The sequence below is a fragment of the Garra rufa genome, chromosome 25 (genome assembly GCF_049309525.1).
Source record: "Garra rufa chromosome 25, GarRuf1.0, whole genome shotgun sequence".
Lineage (NCBI taxonomy): Eukaryota > Metazoa > Chordata > Actinopteri > Cypriniformes > Cyprinidae > Garra > Garra rufa.
This window is the reverse complement of record NC_133385.1, coordinates 26,586,044-26,609,683: the sequence shown is the minus strand read 5'-3', so window position 1 is coordinate 26,609,683 and position 23,640 is coordinate 26,586,044.

Here is a 23,640-nt window from a genome sequence, read left to right as displayed (position 1 = left end):
TTTTTTGGAGCACTACAGTTCTGCATAAATGCTGTTTGGCATTGGATGCTCCACATATTGAGCTGTGGTGCTCATGTGGAAAATTTAGGTTTAAATCCTGCCTGCAATGTTTCATAATCCATTTTTTTCTTCCAATCATTTCATGTCCCCTTGGTTCTTACTGTCTTGCTCCTCAAAAGCTGTTTGGCTTTGAGTGTTCCATAGATTGACCTGTGGTGCTCAAGTGGGAGATTTAGGTTCAATTCTGGCCTGTAGTATCTTATAATAAGTAATCAAACTAGCAATTTAAGTCATCAAATTTGCCTTTTTTTATTTGTTGTCAACAGTAATGCACTGTAAAAATTATTTTTCAAAGTAAAATGAAACAAAGTAAATGAAAAATTATTGTTTCAAAATTTAACATTATTTTTTTTCTTTAGTGTAATTGTAAATTTTACAATATGTTACAAATTTGCAACTTTATTAGAACCAGTATCTGTGATTAAAAGAGAAGGCATTTTTTTTGCCATTATTTAAAATAATAATAAAGCCCAGAAAGTAGAGTAGGTTCTTTCAATCAGTTTTCTTTTCTTTTCTTTTTTTTTTAAGTTTGCAAACAGTTACTTTTCTCAGCATTCATGAATCTGAAACAGTCTCATTTTGAACAGCACAATAAAGTGCTACGAGCTGCAGGTCTCAAAACCGGCCAGGCTCATCAGAATGAAGTGGTTGAATCACAGAGGTTCTTGAAGCTCTTGAAAGACAACTAAAACACAGCACTGATCACATGGATTCTAGTTTGGCACCAGCGTCCTTTATCTTCTTATTTGTAATGTCGAAAAATAGAGAATTGCTGTTCCAAAGTTCTAGAGGGAATTCGATTTCAGTCGTTACCATGGGAACAGAAAGGATAAAGATGTATCTGTGTACGATAGTTGCCAAGCCCTGCTGACTTAGTGTATATTCGTGCATGTGCATGCATGCATGCTTTTTTGCATGTTATCATGTGTCTTTCTGTCTGTTTGCATAGGCAATGGAGATTCATGGTGTTAGTTTATGGATTTGCTTCTCAAAATAATGTAAAAGCCTCTTGGCTGAAGGTCCACAATAACAAAAAAAAAAAAAAAAACGCTGATCATTTAGTAGGAACACATTCAGAAGCAGTCCACCGGAGAAACGCCTCATTAAAGAAGGTCACTTCATCATTTGAGTTTGCCACAGACCTTACGTTAACCCTCTCTTTCTGCGTTTAAGTGGTTTAACTGTTGGTTATTTCACACCCTATTAGCCTGACTTTAGAAATAGTGTTAAATCAGTCGTGTGGTCACTGCAGGGGTGACAGTTCGGCAGAGGAAGAGTCGATGAATGTGACAATGATACGAGCGGTTCATCTGGAGTCGTTTAGCGAACAGTCACCGTTGCTTATTCTGTGGAAGGATGGGAGGCTAATTGGATTGGGAAGGAGGCGTGTTATAGGGTCCTTGACATGAAAGCTTCTCTGCACAGCTGAGGCCGACGCGTCTGTGCCCCAATCAAAACTGATAGCGCCACGACTCCTTTTCATTCTGCTCCCAGCATGCCATTCTAATTATTTGTCTCTTTCATTTCTTTCGGCAATTCTAGTGATTTTTTACAGTTATTTACTGCAGGGAGAAGAAGGTTTTTAAAGTCTGTTTTCTAGAGTGGCATTTGGTTTTTCGATGCTCCACACATTGAACCTGTGGTGCTCATGTGGGACATTTAGGTTCGGTTCTGGTCTGCAACGTCTCATAACCTTTTTTTTCCCCTTTCAATCATTTCAACTCTTGGTTCTTAATGTATTTTCTCTGGATCTCTACAGTGCTGTATAAACACTGTTTGGCTTTGGATGTTCCCCACATTTAGCTGTGATGCTCATGTAGGAAATTTAGGTTCGAATCTGGCCTGCAACATCTCATAATCCTTTTTTTTTATTTAATCATTTCATGCACCCTTGGTTCTTTATGTCTTTTTTCTTAAGCACTACAGTGATGCTTAAAAGTTGTTTGGCTTTGGATACTCCACACATTTAGCTGTGATGCTCATGTGGGAAATTTAGGTTTGATTCTGGCCTGCAATGACTCAGACATTACTTTTAATAATTTCATGTACCCTCTGTTCTTAATGTCTTTTTTCTAGAGCACTACAGTGCTGCATGAAAGCTGTTTGGCTTTAGATGTTCCACACATTGAGCTGTGGTTCTCATGTGGAAAAATTTGGTTTAAATCTTGCCTGCAACGCTTCATAATCCTGTTTTTTCTTCCAATCATTTTACGTACCCTCTGTTCTTACTGTCTTTTTTTCTAGAGCACTACAGTGCTGCTCAAAAGCTGTTTGGCTTTGAGTGCTCCATAGATTGACCTGTGGTGCTCAAGTGGGAAATTTAGGTTCAAATCTGGCCTCCAATGTCTCATAATCTTTTTTTTTACTTTCAATCATTTCATGTTACCTCTGTTCTTAATGTTTTTTTTTTCTTTCTGAAGCACTATAGTACTTCAAAAATCAGTTTGGCTTTGAATGCTCCATAGATTGACCTGTGGTGCTCATGTGGGAAATTTAGGTTCGAATCTGGCCTGCAACATCTCATAATCCTTTTTTTTCCCTTTAGTTTCAGTCATTTCATGTACCCTCGATTGTTAATGTCTTTTTTCTAGACCACTACAATGATGTTTGTCTTTAGATGCTCCACACATTGAGCTGTGATGCTCATGTGGGAAATTTAGGTTCAAATCTAGCCTGCAATGTCTCAGAATCCTGTTTTTCTCTTTACTTGTAATAATTTCATGTACCCTCGGCTCTTAATGTCTTTTTTTAGAGCACTACATTGCTTCATAAAAGCTGTTTGGCTTTCGATGCTCCACACATTGAGCTGTGGAGCCTCAAGACTGACTTTGGCACTGATTTTTTGTACTTTCGGTTCTATTTTTATCAGTTATTGTCACTTTTTACTCCATCCCTCCATTTCTCATGGAAAGTTTTGTTTTAAAAGTCAATTTCTGTATAGACACCACTGTTATTTTAGGAATATTTATGTACTGTTATATAATAACATGTATATAATGGGATTTATTAAATTATTTGAATTAGCTATTATTTTTATTCACTGTGACATGATTTTCAAAGTTGTCGATAAAACAAAGATTGTTTTTTATTGTTTTTTTTTATCATTTTAATTTACACAGTAAAGAAAAAACTAAAACAAGTCCTAAAACAGCGAAAGTAAAGCTACAAATACCCATACGCACGCATATGTCACCAGTCTGCTTAACAACTCCGACAAGCATCAAAACGTGCGTGTTTTCCAAAGTGAACGCAGTGCTCCTGGAGATGAACCCCCCCTTCCGCCCACGCAGACGCACCGTCTGAGCGTGTTGGGGCATGCTAACTCAACACGACAGTATGCTCCATGTGTGCCGCAGCAGAAGAATGCAGTTATTAAGCGGAGCACCTGCAGGCAGAAGCACTCTCCTACCACTAACCAGAAGACAAAGTAGCCAGAAAAGCCCCGAGTGGGCCGAGCAGCGAGCTCTAATGTGCTGCTTTTATTCATCATGGTCCCGCGTCCACTGCTGCACCGCCGCGAGGGACAGTGAACGATTCGGACTATTCAGCCTCATTACAGAGTCATATTAATATTTAACGGGCTGAAATTGAGAAATAACGAGGTAATTGATGGCATCAAAAATGGAAGTGCTTGAACTCTATTGTATTATTTAAATATTTGTAATAGTGTCGCAATTACGGCCGAAAAAAATGCATCTAAAAATGCAATACGGTAAAATATTTAAGTCCAATAAGTCGAAATAGAAAAGCAAGGTTACAGTGTTGCGACAGAGCTTTAAATCACATCCCTCGAAATTTAATTACAGATATAAAGAAAAAAAAATCTGATTTGTTGGCCCTACTGTGGAAGATTTTCTCCCGCAGAGCATAAAGCTCTGACTCAGATGTGTGAAATATGAATTTGCATTGAGATTTCTTAACAGGCACACGTGAAGATTATGCAGAGGGCGCTTCGCGTTACGGCTCTTTCTTAAAAGCTCTGGGATGAGGTTGCCTGTTTGTGCTGATCCAAGACCTGCCGCTCTTGCTTTGCTCAAACCTTAGTCATCATAAGGGAGACGATAAAAGCAGACCTCAGATCAGAGTAAGCTGGAGTGGGACTAATAAGATAGTAAGAGAGAGAAAATGATGGTTAGTAAGTGTATGACTCAGAGGGTGGTGAAAGTTCATGCATCTTTTTATCTGCTTCTTCAATAGCTGAGGCACCGTCCGTTTTACCAGCGCTGAACTGTTTAGTGTACCTTTTTTCATTGTTCTGTGTTTCACACGTTTTTATTTGAGAACTTTTTGGAAGAGAAGTGTGAAATGGACTAGTTTTTTCTCTCTTTATGTTTTATTTAAAGTCATAAGTCAAAAAGGTCGCTTGTGAAAGTCTGCCAAACTGTCACAAATTAGTCTTGTGAACCTGACAGGCTGGTTGATTTTCCATTGCGTCATCTTTGCTGATTGCATACAAAAAAAAAAAAAACACACGAGCAGTGTAGTCTGATTTGCAAATGAATGATTCCCATAGTACCATAAATTAATTTCACAGAAAACAGTATTGAGCAACAGACTCTGGGTGCATCTCTGACGCGAGATAAAACAACGAGAGCAAGAAGAGGAGCACTAACGAGCAGTTTGTTAGTCATTGGAGACAGAACATGGAGAAACGGCCTTACAGGAACATCCGTTTATTTACCGGATCATTACCTTGAGATTGATAACAACACCAAAAAAGATTTGACACAAACATACGTGCACGTGCATTAAGAAAAAAAAATGATAATGAATTTTTTTCAAGGCACCATAAAAAGCCAGCGCATAGAAAAATTGCAAACAGCTGCCGGCACACCTGTAGCATTTCTCATTTTTCAGCACAGATTTGCTGGCTGGTTGACTTAGAGGGCGTAATCGGACTCTGAAAGCAGCACAAATAACACTGAAATGAAGTCTTGTGCGCTGGAATCAGCCTTATAATAATAGTCGGGATACAAATGGTGAAATATGACCCTGCTGTGTCAATATAGGGGCATATATAGAGATATACCGAATGTGAAATATGAATACCGACCTGTTAATTAGGTAAAAATGAGCAAAACTTGAAATCCTGAGATTGCTTAACCCTTTGATGAATATTCCTTATGTTGGGCTGATTTTTAAAAGCTGTTTTTAATCATTCATTGTCTATATTCTTGCATCAGTATTATTTTAGTATCACTGAGATATTATTATAGTATATTAATAATAATATATTCATTTTTAATTTGTTTTTATTTTCATATTTTAAATTTTTATTTATGGCAACTAGCTGAAATAAAATAAGTTTTAATATTTTTGGGGCACTTTAAATTCTCTATACATTGAGCTGTGGTGCTCATGTGGGAAATTTAGGTTCAGTTCTGAGCCTGCAACGTCTCAGAATCCTTTCTTTACTTTCAATCATTATACGTACCCTCTGTGTTTAATGTCTTTTTTTCTGAAGCACTACACTGATGAATAAAAGCAGTTTGGCTTTGGATGCTCCACACATTGAACTGTGGTGTTCATGTGGGATACTTAAGCTTGATTCTGGCCTGCAACGTCACATAACCTTTTTTCCCCTCAACCTTCAACCATTTCACATACCCTTGGTTCTTAATGTTTTTTTCTAGAGCACTATATTGCTGCATAGAAGCTGTTTGGCTTTAGATGCTTCACACATTGAGCTGTGCAGCTCATGTGAGAAATTTATATTCAAATCTGACCTGCAACATCTCATAATCCTTTTTTTTCTTTCAATCATTTCATGCAGCCTTGGTTATTCATGTCTTTTTTCTGGAGCACTACTGTGCTGCATAAAAGCTGTCGTTGAGCTGCGGTGCTCATGTGGGAAATTTAGGTTCAGATCTGGCCTACAATGTAGTAGAATCCTTTTTTTGTGTTATTTTTAATAATTTCATGTACCCTCAGTTCTTAATATATTTTTTCTAGAGCACTACAGTGCTGCATAAAAGCTGGCTTTGGATGCTCCACACATTGAGCTGTGATGATCATGTGGGAAATTTAGATTCGATTCTGGCCTGCAATGTCTCATAATCCTATTTTTTCTCTTTATTTTCAAACATTTTATGTACCCTCGTTTCTTAATGTCCTTTTTCTGGAGCACTACAAGGCTTTGGATGCTTCACATTTTGAGCTGTGGAGCTCATGTGAGAAATTTCAGTTTCAATCTGTCCTTCTCACTTCTCACAATCCATTTTTTTTTTCATTTTTAGTCATTCTTTGTACTTTCGATTCAATTTTTATCACTAAAATAGTGGTGAGTGGCGCTAGTTGTCACTGTTTACTCCATTCCTCCATTTCTCATGGAAAGTTTTATTTTGAAAGTCAATTTCTGTATAGATACCACTGTTATTTTAGAACATCATCCAAGGTTTTGTGTCCTCTATAACAATCTTGAATTCTTTTACAAACAATTTGAAGGAAGAAGCAGCTCACAAGAATCATTCATTTGTCAGGATACAAATGTTAAAATATGTATATAGAGATATTGAATGTGAAATATGAATACTGGCCTGGTAATTAGGTAAAAATTACCAAAACATGAAATCTTGAGAATGCTTAACCCTTTGATGAATATTCCTTATGTTGGGCTGATCTTTAACCATTCATTGTGTTTATTCTTGCATCAGTGTTATTTTATATTATTATTATAGTATATTCATATTTTTAATTAGTTTTTATTTTCATATTTATTTTTATTTTTGTTTTTAAATGTTCATATAATTTTTATACATTTTTGGCAACTAGCTAAAATAAAAAAATATATATATTTTTATCATTTTTTTTAACATTCATTCATTTTTTTTCAATAATTTTCTTGGTTTAAGTAAGTTTTTTTTTTCTTTTTCCCAGTTGTATTCAATAATTCAAGCATCAAGTTAAGCAAACAAGTGTACAGAGAAGTTCTGGGTAATAAAAAAAGGATTTCAGATCGTTTCTAGATGAGATTGCAAGGAATCCATTGTAAACCAGCACACGGTGCCTGACTATGTTGATCTGCGCTGGTGAAATGACACCGATGAGTGTCAAACCACCACAATTGTGCGAGAGAGACAGAGAGAAACACTAATGGACTAAATCCAGCCAGTGAATTTGCCATTCCCCAGTCTAAATAGATGGCCAATTTGTAAAATCGTCCGCCTGAACGTAAGCATCTTGGGCCACTTTAATTGGTCAATTTCCCGCTTGTATTGAGTGCCCGGATTGATTTATTGCCTTTTTTAAGAGGCCGTGGGGACCCGGAGCGCGAACAGCTGTGCCAGACGGCAGACGCAGTTGCAGTGTTGTTGGGAAAACAAGGAGGCGAGCGCCGAACATCCAGCAGCAGCAGACGGAGAGGAGCAGATTTTTTTGGGGGGGGGTGCTATAGTTCAGTGGGAAAAGGAAGATGTAAAATACTAGACTGCTGCATACTGCACAGTATTCTGAATTCTGTAGAAATAATGGTAATTTGGCTAAATGGTTAACGCTAAGTTCCCTTAGTCTATATGGTGAGTGATAAGGAGGGAGTTAAAGGTGGAAAAGAGGAGCGAAGGAAAAAAGACCAGTAGAGCCAATGAAAACAACAGTAGGCAAGACGAGAGGAGGTAGAGACAGTTGGCAGGAGTAATGTCTGCTGTCTGGCGGAGACAACGAACGGGATGTATTTCAGCAAACAGATCTCTGCGAGCACGAACCCAGCCTTGAAGAGCCAAACGGAAAGAGACAGAGCTTGATTAGTATATTGTGATGATGGTACAAGTCTGTTGCTGATTGCGAAGGGAGTTTTGCGAAGAAGGGTTCTACGGTGTGTTTGTGAAGTGGCAAGTTGGAGGTTATGGAGTGGCACGTCTGTCAGGCTCTGATGGGTCTCCATCAAATCTGATATGATCTCCTCTCAAAAGCCCTCATGAATAATCAGAGAGCATAGTGGAGAAGTGTAAAGCATTATTGTGATTTCTGATCACCGTGGTCGTTTAGTTGGTGGCAGCCGTTGCCTAAGATCACCTCAGGAACATGCTTCATGATAACAGTTTCACTAGAATGGAGAAAAAGCATCAGAAATTCACATTGGAGATCTCAAAAAAAGTATTAACTTTGCAAAATGTGTGCTAATCACACACTCTTTTTCTCTATTTCTAAATTTACTGAGCTTTGTATTAAGGTAGAAAATCTGTCAATAATTACTTACCCTCATGTTGTTCCAAACCCGTAAGACCTTTGTTCGTCTTCAGAACACAAATTAAGACATTTTTGATGAAATCTGAAAGTTTTCTGACCATGCACAGACAGCAGCACAACTGACACATCGAAAACTGACACGGAAGAGAAGAAATTGCTAAATAAAGTCATTATTTTTGTATTCTCGTAACAATGTCATTAATGCCTTTCTGGGGTTTTTTAACATGGTAGTTGCATTGCTGTCTGTTAAGGGTCAGAAATCTCTTGAATTTCATCAAAAATATCTTAATTTGTGTTCCGAAGATGAACAAAGGTCTTATGGCTTTGGAACCACATGAGGTTGAGTAAATAATTACAGAATTTTCATTTTTGGGTGAACTATCAATTTAAGGCATTGTAGATACACTTAAGGTTAATCCAAAATGTAGAAATCTTAAGGCAGCATCATTTGTGTCCCTAGTGAACCACAAAACCAGTCATTGGTAAATTTTTTTGAAATTGAGATTTACACATCAAATGAAAGCTGAATAAATAAGCTTTCCATTGATATATGGTTTGTTAGGATAGAACAATATTTGGCTGAGATCAACTATTTGAAAATCTAAAATCTTGAAGGTGCAAAAAAAAATCTAAATATTAAGAAAATCACCTTTAAAGTTGTCCAAATGAAGTTCTTAGCAAAGCATAATTCTAATCAAAAATTAAGTTTTGATATACTCACGGTAAGAAATTCACGAAATATCTTCATGGAATATGATCGTTATTTAATATCCTAATGATGATGGCATTTGGCAGAAAAAATGATAATTTTGACCCATACAATGTATTATTGGCTATTGCTACAAATATACCCATGCTACTTACGACTGGTTTTGTGGTCCAAGGTCACATACTGTATGAATTCCTAATTTAATTTATATTACATTTTTAACTGCATGACATTGTGTAGTTTTGCATTTTCATGCTTATTAGAGTGTCATGCCTTTAGCTTAGCGACATGCTAACCTCAAAGTCTTTTGAAATCAATTAGCAGTCAAGTCTCATGTGCAGGGGACAATTTGTGTGGTGCATGAAATCAATCAGTTCCATCACAGTTAGGAAGCAACATTAGAAATCACTAGGTTTTGGAACAGAGCCTTTATTTGATTTTTATTCCTCAGCCTTGGCTAACAATGAGATGTTTAGCATTTTTTTAAACAATGTTTTAGTAGAGAACATGGTCATGATGGGTTAATGGACTGCACCTTAAACACATCCGCAGAATACCTCGATGAGCACCTGCCTGCACTTCCTTGCATGCCTAACATTACTTTTTCTCCTTTCCTCTGCTCTGATGTGGTTTACATTTCATTAGATGTCACGTCTCTCGAAAAAGGGTTTTCCTGACTTTTTTTGGCAATGGAAGGCCATGTAAATTTATGCGGCTCTTCCACGATTATTCATGCAGAAAGTGTAGTGGGGTGTAGCTCACAGACATTGCAGGAATACTTCGGATTATCCGTCGCATGCAGCAGCAGACGTGCCCTGGCCGCCGCGTTAACGCATTTCGGTGGAGACGCCTCCCAGGGAGAAGAGATAGCTGAGCGCATCCTGTCTGAAGTGAAATTCTTGGAAAACTCCTGCATTTTACGGTGCAGATTATGAGGTACTAAGTTACTGCAGGCGTTTCAATGCAGTTTCTCATGAGTTCCTGGCTCGACTCTCCAAGCAGAGCTGATGTGTTTCTGCTGAATAAGTGAGTGAGGAATTTCTGCACATTTTTGGCCCACTCCAGGAGCCTTCTTTAAGATGAAAGGGACTTGAAGATCCCTCTCTTGTAGCACTCTCTCTGGGCTACTCGAGTAAAGTAAAAGCAACTGCGTTATGTAATGCCCAATAAATCTCCACGCCCTACCATAAGACTTTAATTAAAGGGTTAGGGTTAAGGACACAAACATCATCCCGTTTACTCCTCAAAGATTTGCAGACCTTCCCAAACTAGAGGCACCTCTCGAGCCACTGCCTCGGATAAATGTTTGCAGACATCTTGCATCTTGCAAGTTGCTAACGGAGCAAGTTTGCTTGCTGCAGGGCATAGCACACCCTTCCCACTTCTCCACACCCGCAGTGGAAACAGACACTGCCAGTAGGAAGAGGGTTAACGTTGAGAGTTATGATGTAACATTTTCTTTTATCCCACTGAACGAAAGCCAACCGTTCTGAAAGTGCCTAGTGTTTTCAGTCTCGTCTTTTCTGGGAATGACAACAAGCCCACATTGTCCCTCATGGTTTAAACTTCGTTCCACTGGATTAACAAGATTATAGGGTTGTTAAACTCTTCTTTCTGTACCTTGTGTTTGAATGCGTGCATTTGTGTGTGCTCCTGATCCCGCTGATATTTCTCCTCACTGCTGGATAACAAACTACCGGGACCCACTTCAAAGATCAGGCCGGGCGCCCTGGGCAAACATATGGTGCCTATTGGAGGCATTCGAATGGTTACAATGTCCATCATGCTCCGATGAATCAAGACAAGTTTGCATGCACTTTTCATTCATATACAAATGTGAACCTCTTGTGTATTTGCAGTGGAAGTGATTTGTGTGTGGATCACTATTCTGTTTTCAGTGCTTAGCTTATCACCGACCGAGAAGGGGGCAGCTTAGCCGTGGACTGAAATCTGTCCTTTTCAGAGAGTCTTGAGCTTTGCCCCCCTCTTCGACCCAACCAACACCCAATCATCCTTTAGTTTAAGCGCTCTGCCTCTTCTCCTTTCACTTCCTCCAGTGGTCCTGACGGCCTCAAAGAAATTAAACAAAAATGTGGTTAATTACTGCATCATGAGTCGGAAAGGAATAAATGAGGTGCGTAAGTAAAGCTATTAAAAAGCAAAAGTCATTAAGCTGTGAAACTGTTTGATTTCTGAAGCACCCTGTGTGAGCTGGCGGCTAATCCAGACACTACGGCGCAAAAGAGGTGAAACCCAAGTTGTCAGCGAAGCATGTAATGTCCTTCTATTTTGCTTGCTCAGATTTGGATTTGGCCTGCTGAAGAGAAAGAAAGAGTGAACAAAAGAATAAATGAACAAATAATAAAAAAAAAAAATGTCTGAGTACTCCAGCAATGCCAGACTTTAAACTCTAGCATGATGTCTGGTCCACATTGCAGCTTTTTGTAGCCAGGAAATGCTTGGTTAGGCTGGCCACACACTTGAACATTTTAAGGCCAATTTTAAGCTCAATTTGCACTCCCCAATGATTACGGGGCATTGCCCGATTCGAGGCTTAACGCAAAATTATATATATTTTTTTGTCCAAAACATTTACTGCTTTGGTGTCATTATGATTATTTAACTGCTCCCGATCGAGATTAAGTTTCCCCGAACTCAAAACATGTTTGATATTTACGACTCTTGATTGGTCCGCCTCTGAAATTATACCTGCGATAGCAAATGAGAGTGAGCAAGCACCACCTACTGGCCACAAACATTTCATTAAAATTAGAGTACTGAGAAAAAACATAATTAATATTCTTTTATTTCTATTTTGTTTTTTAAATCTGTAACAGAACAGGTGCCAGGAGAGCCAGCTGACAATGTTGATTGTCCTCCATGTGGGCCAGTTTTACTAACAGCTTGCACCAACGTTAAAATAGTACTGTCAGGATTTACTAAAGACGCACAGTAAAGAAAAGGCATGGGCGCAGTTATTTTTGTGCCTGACCTTATTGAATATACATTTGTAGGCCCTTTCAGATGCAAAATTTATGGGAGGAGAGTATTGAAATGAATCACGCAACGCGTTTTACCAACGTTTGCATTTGTTAAATGACTGGTATTTATGCCATTAATTGACCCAAAAAAGCATGTCTTAAAGCAGGTGGAAATTTGCGCTGCTCTTGGTAGACTGTGCTGGTCATTATGGAAATTATCTGGCTCCATTTGTGTTCTTTAATGTTAGTAAATTGTTAGTAAATCACACAGAATTTTCCCCTCCCATCTGCTCCTTTATGGAATTGTAAGTTTAGTAAAACTGGCCCCATGTGTTTTCCTTTTCTAGTCACATTTAATATCATGAGTCTACATAAATTGTTTCGAGAATAAATATGAAATGTTTAGAGAATAAAATCAAAAGTTGAAATGTTTTAAAAAATAGTTAACTTTTTTCGAGAATAAAGTTGAAATGTTACAAGAATAAAGGTGAAGTATTTAGAGAATAAAGTTGAAATGTTTTGAGAATAAAGTCGAAATGTCGAGAATAAAGTCGAAATGTTTTAAAAAATAAAGTCAAAATTTTTCAAGAATAAAGTCAAAATGTTTAGAGAATAAAAATAAAGTTACGAGAATAAAGTCTAAATGTTTCGTGAATAAAGTCGAAATGTTTCGAAGTATGTGGTCTCGCAGTCTGGTCGAATCATCTAGTGTGCGGGTTTAGAGGAATAGAAGGCTAAAAATCGTTTGAAACTGTCTTCATGTCTGTGGTCTCCCATTGTTTTAAAAATGGTTAAGATTTGAAAATTGTCTAGTGTCCCAGGCCTGACAACAACACTAATCTGATGACAGTAAAGGCTACATTATACCTATATGACCTTACTTTTTAACCTCTAATGCTCGTCTTGTCTAGCTCTGCGTGAACTCTGTGTATTCCTGTTCAAGACAGTTAGGGTATGTCAAAAAACTCCCATCTCATTTTCTCCTCCAACTTCAAAATCATCCTACATCGCTGCAGAAGTACCGACACAGTGTTTACAAAGTGAACGCGCAAGAAAGGTCAAACACCCTTTACAAAAAAAAATGTAAAACAGCGATGTAGGACGATTTTAAAGTTCCAGGAGAAAATGACATAGTAGTTTTTCGACATACCCTAACTTTCATGAACCGGAAAGCACAGTTTGGACGCAAAGCTAGACATGATGAGTATTTGAGTTTAAAAATTATAAAAATTGTCAATTTTTTTTTTTTTTTTTTTAGAAAATAACCAATTGTTTCACTAGATAACACCCTTCTTTCTTGGCTGGGATTGTTTAGAGCCCTTTGAAGCTGCATTTAAACTGCATTTTGGAAGTTCAAAGTCACGGGAACCATAGAAGTCCACTATATGAAGAACATTCAGATTTATTTTCCTCAAAAAATAATTTCTTTACGACTGAAAAAAGAAAGACATGACCATCTTGAATGACAAGGGGTGAGCAAATTATCTGTACATTTTTGAGAAGTGAACTTAACTCCTCCTCTTGAAATTTACCTTACCCTGTTCTCAGATCACATTGGCGCATTAAAAATCGGGCCTAAATTTTTTTGCTGGTTTAATCCAGTAAAGCTTTTTCCTCAGAAGTGCTCATTTTGCTGACCTAATGCAGTAGCTCGTACAAGTTCTCACTGGGTTGATGCTCTCACAGAGGTATACGTTTGAGTCTGAACTGCGATCGCATTCCCCTCTCTATATACTTTCTTTTTGCTCCCCATTGTGTAATTCAATAAACAGTTTTAAAGAAAGCATGCTGTGTATAATGCAGCAACATTAAGTACATACTCAGGCGCATATGGTCTGCGCTTGATGCCGTTGTGGACACAGACAGACGTTTGTCCCTCTCTCATAGGCTGGCGTTTCTCTGTTCCACAGGTGCGGTTTAAATGATACAGTGTCTTGTAACCTTGCCCGTCTCTCTCAATCTGCTAGCGCTGTCCCAGGGGTGTACGCTGACCCTGCCTGCCCCGGCCGCCTCTGCTCATGTTCTGCCGATAGATCATCGCTTTCCCTTCTCTCTCAACACTTCTGTTTGCTTTTCAAATGGCCAATCAGTGAACTCTTACTTCATCTCATTGACCTCTGGATAATTCTAGCCGTCTCCACAGCCCTGCTTGGGGAAAACCGTCCTCTCTCTCACTCTCATTCATTCTTTTTCTTTCCGCTCTTCTCTCTCGATCACCCCTCCTCCTCCTTTTACCCCAGACAGCAGGGCTGCGGCTTTGTGTTGCTTATTGTTCAGCCTGAAGGAATTAATGTGCTGCGAAATTAGCATTTTATCGGACTGCAGATACAGTAAAGCAGGTAATTAGAGATGGGGTGCGGGAAGCAGCTCAGGGAGCTGTAGAGGATTCCTGTAAAGGAATAGAGGTAAGGGACAAATAGAGTTGGGGATATCTAAAATAAGCACTGCGTGCGCTGACACTAAACGTCACTATAGTTTTGTCATTATGAGTGATGTTTTTATTAGGTTAATGGGATCATTGTTGTTTTTTCTAATGTGGGTTGTTTGAAAAACTCATGGGCCCAAAACAGACACCTGAGGGACACCAAAGGGATACAATGTAAATGAATAAGATTTTTCTGTATAATTGGGTAGCTCATCACACCTTTATTTAGATACTGTGGTATCTTAATTTTCTTGCTTGATTTGTAACCGTGTATACCACACTGTAAAAAGTTTTCACCAGATTCAACTTAAAAACCTAAGTTTTAGCAGCTGTCTTAAAATTTTAAGTTAAATCAACTCAAGTACTTTCAACTCACAAGTTAAATCAACTCATTTTAATTGTGATAAGTTAAAATTACTTGTTGTTTTAAGCTGATTTAACTTAAAATTTTAAGGCAGCTGCTGAACTTAGGTTTTTAAGCTGAATCTGGTGAAAACTTTTTACAGTCCACAATATGGATATTTTTGTAGGAAATTAAATATATGTTAAATAACGATTTATTTAATTAATTTGTTGGTAAAAAAAAAAAAAAAAAAAAAAGGCCATAGCTTGGTTATGTTTCTAAGATGGAAGAATGCTGTTTTTGTATCATTTGAAATATGATTTTCACAATGCAAAAAACAGTAACAGGACATCAGTCTAGACACAAATTGTCAATAATTTTCAGTAAGTAATTTCTCTGTCCTAACCCGAATTTGATAGGAGAAAATGCTGGTCATCCAATCTTTTATATTTTGAACACTGTCTGTTAGCTTAGGTAATTTAGAAGTTTCATCTGGTCTTGTTAAAATATATAGTTGAATATCATCAGCATAACAATGGAAACTAATTCCGTATTTTCTAGTAATATTATCAAAGGGCAACATGTATATTGAAAATAGCATGGGTCCTAAGACAGATCCTTGCGGCACTCCATACTTTTCTTGGCGTTAATTGAGATGATTCCCTGTTTAAATAAACAAAGTGACATCGGTCGGACAGGTAGGATCTAAACCATCTTAAAGTCTGCTCTTAAAAACCCTGTATACACTGCCAGTCAAAAGTTTTTGAACAGTAAGATTTTTTATGTTTTTTAAAGAAGTCTTTTCTGCTCAACATTCCTGCATTTTTTTTATCCAAAGTACAGCAAAAAAAAAAAAAAAAAAAAAAACAGTACAATTCTGAATTATTTAAAATTACTGTTTTGTTTTTGAATATATTTTAATATAAATTGATTAAAATTACATTTTCAGCATCATTACTCCAGTCTTCAGTGTCACATGATCCTTCAGAAATATGCAGATTTGCTGTTCAAGAAACATTTTTTATTATCTTATTTAAAATTATTATCAATATTTAAAACAGAGTACATTTTTTTCAGGATTCTTTGATGAATAGAAAGATCCAAAGATCAGCATTTATCTAAAATAAAAAGCTTTTGTAACATTAATCACTATACCATTCAAAAGCTTGGTCAAAAATGATTAAAATTAATACTTTTATTTAGCAAGGATGTTACAAAAGATTTCTATTTCAGATAAATGTTGTTCTTCTGAACTTTCTATTCATCAAAGAATTCTACTCTTACACTTTTTTTAGCAGCAAATCAGAATATTTGAATGATTTCTGAAGGACTATGTGACAGCTTAGAAAATCACAGGAATAAATTAAGTTTTAAAATATATTTAAATAGAAAACTGTTTTTTTAAATTACAAAAATATTTTGAAATTTTACTGTTTTTGCTGTACTTTGGATAAAATAAATGCAGGCATTTATACAATGTAATCAGAGTTGGGCCATTCATATGTTTTTAAGATACTGAAAAAAGCACAAATGTCAGGGCATGTCAAAACTTCTTCAGGGCCCCAAAACACCCTCAGACCCCAGAGGGTTAATGAGCAGAAGAGACTTCTTTAAAAAGCATTAAAAATCTTACTATTCAAAAGCATTTGAATTGCAGTGTACTTTTACAATTATATTAGAATTATATATTCTGATTTACATTTAAAGCTGCTGCAATGTAAATATTTTACATACATTTTATTTTTGCACGGTACTAGTCAGTGTTTTTTAGTCCTGAAAATAGTAACATGGTAACTAGTAATCAAAACAAGCAAAAATTAAAAAGGCTTTTATAGCATTTTTGAAATTTTGAAATTAATGATCAGAATATTTTCTGAAGGTCTGAATATTTTCTTTTTAACAAACTGAATTTTTTTTATGTTTTTTGTACTCATTTTATGCTTTTATATATTTCTCTAAAATATTTTTTTTGCAGGAGCTTCTAAATGTGATTTTTTTGCTACTGTTTATATAAATCATTGCACTTTTAACCTCTCAGCCATCTTATCTTACATATGAACTATTGTAGATAATATAGCATACAGTGAATATTACAATATATTATTTTATGCATATAATATTTTGTGTTATATGCATATGTTATAGATATACTGTAGTGGAGGATTATCTTCTTTGGGTTGTGATCATCCGCCATTGGTCCTGGGCTGTTTTCTAATGCCTGTGTTCTAGGCATAGAGAAATAAGGCTTTCGTCTAATGGCTCTTAGCTCTTTTTTTCTGACTTTCAGACACAGATCTCCATGCTTATCTCTCTTTCACATTGGAACACTGATCTCCAGATTAGGTGCCAAGAACATCGATACCATCAGATTCCTAGAAGCATATATGATGGGTTGTTTCCCCAAGCCTTCGTTTGCTGAAGTCCTCCTTCGCACCCTAAAAATTGTTATCTTCGATAAGAATTTGCCAGCGTGGGGGGCGTGGCTTAATTTACTTTGGATTTCACATGCATGTCCAGAATGAAGAGCACGAGCGCTCTCGCATTTGTTCCCGCTGGTAGTTTTCTAATAAACTTCCGTGGTTCTCGTTTGCCTTCACCGTATGAGGTTAAGATCACAGGCAGGAAGTCCGCAGATAATGACTCTCCATATTAGGGCTCTGAGAGTTGAGTATGCTCCCAGCAGCAGGGGCTGATGGGTCCAGAAGTGCCCCTGGACCTTGGACAGACCTGGCACTTGCTGACTAGCCTCTGTCCAGTCCTCTCACGTCCCCAGAGGAGGCAGAGGGAGTGTGAGGGCTGTTCACAGTCTGTTAAGGGCACTGTGTGTCTCACATAGACAGATGGGCCTCTCTTTCCCCAGCTCTCAGTGCAGTATACTGTAGGTCAGAAGCCATGTTCTTAAACCAAGTAGATGTTCAGGGAAGATCCCGGATTGCGCTTATTACCCATTGTTGAGGTTTCCAGATGAGGAACGGCAAGGTCAGTGAATGGCTATCGAGAAAGCACATGTGCATCAGCCAGACGTCTGCAAAAGACTGTATCAAGTGGGAAGTATTTTGTTCTATTTATACATTTTGTTACAACTGGTAGCTTTTTAGCAATTGTTGCCAATGAGCAAATACTATAAGGATGATCTTGACACACATATTAAATAGACAAAATGGTACACTGTCTCATTATTTTCATTTTGTTTTAATTTTGTAGTTAGAGGGACAAATTTAACCTTTTTTTAATTATTAGTTATGTTAGGTAAACTGAAGCATAAAAAGAAGGTAGCTGTATACATGGGTTGTCCACCCTGTTATTGTAAGAAACAGTGATCAATCAATTTTTTTGGTCTTCTTCTTTCTCTTTAATTAGTGATAAATAAGTAAAAAAAAATTGTTGTTTTTTTTAATAACTAAACCCAACATTCAGTACCTAGCCCTTATTGAGTACACTTTCAACCCTGTTACTCTTTTTTTTTTTTTTATCTATGTCTTTTTTTCCCTTTTATTATTATTATTATTATTTCTGGACATTAACAGAATCAAAAATCAGCATTAAAACTATATTTAGACATCCTAAATTGTACTAACTTACTAGGCTAAAATTTCAACCCCGTTTATTCATTTTCATTTTCTTTTTTCCTTTTTATTATTAATATTATTATTTCTGGACAGTAACAGAAACAATAATCAGGATTTAAAACTGTATTTAGACGTCCCAAGTTTTACTAACTAGGATAATTTTCAAGCATGTTACATTTCATTTTGTGTCTATTTAAAGTTCATTTCTATTCATTTTCATTTCTGTTTCCCCTTTATTATTATTATTATTATTACTTTTTTCTGGACAGTGACAGAATCAATATTTAGGATTTAAAACTGTATTTAGACGTCCCAAATTTTACTAACTTTACTAACTAGGATAATTTTCAACCATGTTACATTTCATTTTGTGTCTATTTAAAGTTCATTTCTATTAATTTTCATTTCTGTTTTCCCCTTTATTATTATTATTATTATTATTATTATTACTTTTTTCTGGACAGTGACAGAATCAATAATCAGGATTTAAAACTGTATTTAGACATCCCAAATTTTACCTAACAAATTATACCATTTTCAACCCTGTTACTCTGTTACCATTTATTTTATTTATTTTTTAATAATAATAATAATAATAATAATAATAATAATAATAATAATAAACTTACTAGGCTAAATTTTCAACCCTGTTATCTTTTTGTCTCTATTTAATGTTCATTTTTATTAATTTTCATTTATTTATTTATTTTTATTTTTTTAATTATTATTATTATTAGTATTATTATTATTATTATTATTATTATTATTACTTTCTGGACAGTAACATAATCGATAATCAGGATTTAAAACTATTTAGACATCCCAAATTTTACTAAACAAGTAACTAGGCAAAATTTTCAACCCTATTATTCATTTTATTTTGTGTCTATTTGTTTTTTTCTTTTTTAATTATTATTATTAATATCTGGACAGTAACATAATCAGTGATCAGGATTTAAAACTGTATTTAGACATCCCACATTTTACTAACCAACTAGCTAGGCTAAATTTTCAACCCTATTATTCATTTTATTTTGTGTCTATTTGTTTTTTTTCTTTTTTAATTATTATTATTAATATCTGGACAGTAACATAATCAGTGATCAGGATTTAAAACTGTATTTAGACATCCCACATTTTACTAACCAACTAGCTAGGCTAAATTTTCAACCCTATTATTCATTTTATTTTGTGTCTATTTGTTTTTTTCTTTTTTAATTATTATTATTAATATCTGGACAGTAACATAATCAGTGATCAGGATTTAAAACTGTATTTAGACATCCCAAATTTTACTAACCAACTAACTAGGCTAAATTCTCAACCCTGTTACTCATTTTATTTTATTTTTGTCTGTTTATTTCTCTTTTTTTACTTTTTTTAATTAGTATTATTATTATTATTATTATTATAACATGGGTAACTAGTGACCCGAAAATAAATAAAACTAAAATAACTAAAATAACTAAAATAAAATAAAATAAAACAGCTCATATAACATTTATTTTAACCTTCCTTTTGAGATTAGTAAACAATATTTTCTCAAGGTTAAGCATTTTCTTTTTAATAGACCATTTGACTGAAAAACTATCATTTATTTTTCAAGTTTATTTATTTATTTAAACATTTTAAGCCCTATTTTATACCTGTTTGTGGTGTCGATTTTACATCCGTTTTGCACTTGGACCCGCTACATAAACTCCTGATTTTCCTTTTAGTAGTTGTTATTCTGCGGTTAATCACAAGGCATGGTTCTCTTTGAAAATTAACCAGAATACATTCATCACATGCAGCTTCGTAATTGAGCACATTTGTATGTGCTTGGCCTAGTGCTTCATGGTCCGCAGGTAACAGGAAATAGCAGTGTTGCTGACTCCTCAGTCCCGTTCGGGGGCCTACAGGAGCGTTTGATAGTTGGCGCTGGGAGGTCGGACGCTCTAATCCCCCAGTTCTCTCTCCCTCTGCTTTTCTGAGTAAAGACCGCATGACTTCCACCACCCAGAGGATTGCATACAATAAGAACATTATCCCCGAAAGAGAACTGAGGTGACACTCACGGATAGATAGATGGATGATACCTCTGCTTATTAAAATTGTATCTCATGCAGAGAGGTGGGGGGGGTCACATGGAGACATAAATGATTAGGTGCTATAAAGGGAAAGTTATGTAAATGTAAAAAAGAAAGTATACATATATAATTCTTGTTCTAATATGCTGTTTTGCTGCTCAGGAAATATTACTTCTTATTATAAATGTCTTAACCCTAACTCTTGCTGAATAAAACTAGACATTTCTTTCAAATAACTGATGCCAAAGTAATTTGTACCCTTTTTTCCTGCCTATCACTGTCAGAGTGTACAGTGTTTCACTTTAAACTTCATGTAGCCCAGTCTGAGTTCGCATATAAAAAACGTTAATGTGCTTGTAATTTTTTGTGATAACAAAAGAGTGCATTTTACGCTGTAGACACACAAAAAGTTCCCAATTTAAGCTAGTTAATAGTTTTGAAGCAAGCCAGAGGCAGTCGATTAAAATCATTAATTCAGTTATTTTTCTAAACGCTGTCTTAAATGAGGTTGTAACCGAATCTGCTAACCATATAGCGTTTTGTACAGGTCGCAAGTCACAGACCTTATTTTTAAGCTGTCTTTTGCTTGTGGGCGAATTATAGGCTTTGTTTTGAAGGGGAGGGATGGGCAGCGGTAACAGCATGTTATTCATTTTAATGGAGGTGTTGCAGGTAGAAGCCGTGTGCAGATTACAGGGGAGCTGGTTTGGCTTTGATGCCTGTCACCATCTGGATGTTCATGTTTATAAATGATGCTATTGTCATGGATGCCGGCCAAAGGAATGGAATACGAACCCACCTAGAAGTTCTAAAATTAGCAGTTATTTGAGGTTAATCAAGGTCCCGCTTCAATGTGGAGATGAACTTGGAGTTTGAAAAAGTGATTTTTCTTTTGTCTCACAGTGACGATGTTTAATAAAAAAAGCTTCAGACTGATTTTTGATCAGTCGTCTTGCTCGTTTAGGGGCGCAAAAGCCGTCCCTTCTGGGACACAGTGATGTTTGGAGCTTCAAACCGTCCCTTTGCTAGTTTGAAGAAAGTCTTGTTCTTGTCAGTGTTATGCAACGCCACGGTCGCATTTATTTTGTGGAATCTGCAGGCAAACCCCTTGCGCTCAACGCTGCCAAGTTGAACCGAGGCCTTATTTGCTTTGTGCTAGTCTCGAGCTTTGTTTGAAGACCAGGCATTGGGGGTTTGGAGGACATGCACTGGGAGAATAGTCTGAGGCCAGTGCAGTCGAGGGGTTGCAGGTACGAGAGTAAACACTGCCCGGGGGCTGCACTTATTGCTTTAGTTAACAACAAGCCGGCAAAATGTTATGTTTACCTTTTACTCTGCGGGGAAAGTTGAGGCTTTAGACAATCCGGCAAGATGTGAGGCAGATGTGCTGAGATTAAGGAAACTGTGTGCTTCCGTTCTGATTTTTTAAGAGCAGTTTATGGACAGTGGTGGAAAAGGCAGTTGCCTCCTGCTTTATTAATTCTCCTGTGGGAGATCTGAAGAGTTGTAATTGCTGTGTTGAAAGTATTAATGAAATTGTGAAGAGATTTATGAAATAACCTAGAGGGTTTCGCCTTGGTGAACACTTCACCTCGGTCGATACATTCGAGGCATTCTGATAATCAGTACTTTTTCGCAAAATGCAAAATACGTACCGCCATGTACGTTTAATGACACATTCGATGTGAAATGTCCACTGAGTGGCCGTAAAAGAGTGTTCGGTTTTCCTCAGAACAGATGAACGTACATATGATATATTTTATGTGGCGTTGGTTTTGTATGTGTCACCGCATTTCAGACTTGAAATGTCCATTGAGTTGCACTATAACTCTAATGCTCCGTGACGTAAAAAATCTGCACTACACCTAAATCCCGATAGTATGAACAAAAGCGAATCTGATGTAAAAACACAATTGCAAATATGCCGTTTTAGCTTGTTTATCGATTTCTTATTGTTCAGCTCTTTCATCGTGAGTCATGTTTTCCGCAAGATTCATACCCAAGGATTCCAAATCCTAAGTCTGATTCCGTGCCAGCTGAGTTACAGAGCAAGCTTGTCACATCCAGAAAGCAAAACATATGGAGCTTTAATTATAACTGTGTATGAAAACGATTACAAGTCTTCGCTGTTTTAACGCCTCTAATGTTCATTTCTGTTGGAAACAGCAGTGATATGTACTTATTGTTACATATTTCACGTCTTGCAGAAAAGTTCCCAAAGGTACGTTTTCATCATGGGATCAGGTAGAACATTAGGGTGGGTGATATACTGGTAGACACAATTAACTGGTAGAAATTTGGCAGTCGGTAGAATTTTTGAACTATCGTCTCTATCACGGTTACACACTCACACGATGTTGCTGTGCTACGTGGTCACAAAAAAATGTATTGTTTGCATGCGTTTTTAAAGATTGTGGTTTAAAAACAAGTGATTTTAAGCTGTTCAAACGCAATAAGCAGTGAAAGAGAACTCACTTCTCTATATTCATGCACTGTCTGAGAGACTGTTATTGAGCACTGTCAGAAAGGCTTGTGCATGTGAACAGTGCTCTTAGAGCATTGGTGTCTTGAACCAAGTTATTTTTAGCCACTTTATAGGCCTTGAATGGTTAAATACACAGACTTCCCTGTCTTTGAAAATATCCTCATAAACACAGTAATTTAGGTCTTAAGTGAACGCAAACAGCGGAGAAAGAAAACACGTGTAACAGTATACTGGATCCAGGCAGCTTTTAAAGTGACAGCAGTCATGTTAATCAAACAACAAAAGCGAGAAAATCTCTTGCTGATTTTGACTAAATCACTTTTGTACCTTTAATAATAAGAAATACATATATATTTAATTTACACAATGAAGAATATGCAGTGTTTTTATAAATGTGATTATACAGTGTATGTAGCATTTTTTATTTATTTATTTTTGTACTGTAGATTGTTTCGTCCTATTGCTTATTCTTATTTAATTGCTGACTGCTGTCCTCAGTGAGTTTTTTCTCTCTCTCTCGCTCTGTTTTTTTAGGCTATTAGTTTTTATATTTGTAATATTGACACTGGTGACAAGAATTATGAAATTTCTATGGTATCAAAAATTTTGATATCATAAAGACCTTATTTAAAGCAAAAATAACAATATTGTGATATAGTGTTACAGTTCATTAAAATATATTGTGATGTAAAATACAATACAAGACTATGTAATCACATGACGTTAAAGACAAAACAAGACATTGAGACAAATGAACATGAACCAATGAGAGAACAGAACTAACTTAGATTACAGTGAACCAATGAAAATATGAG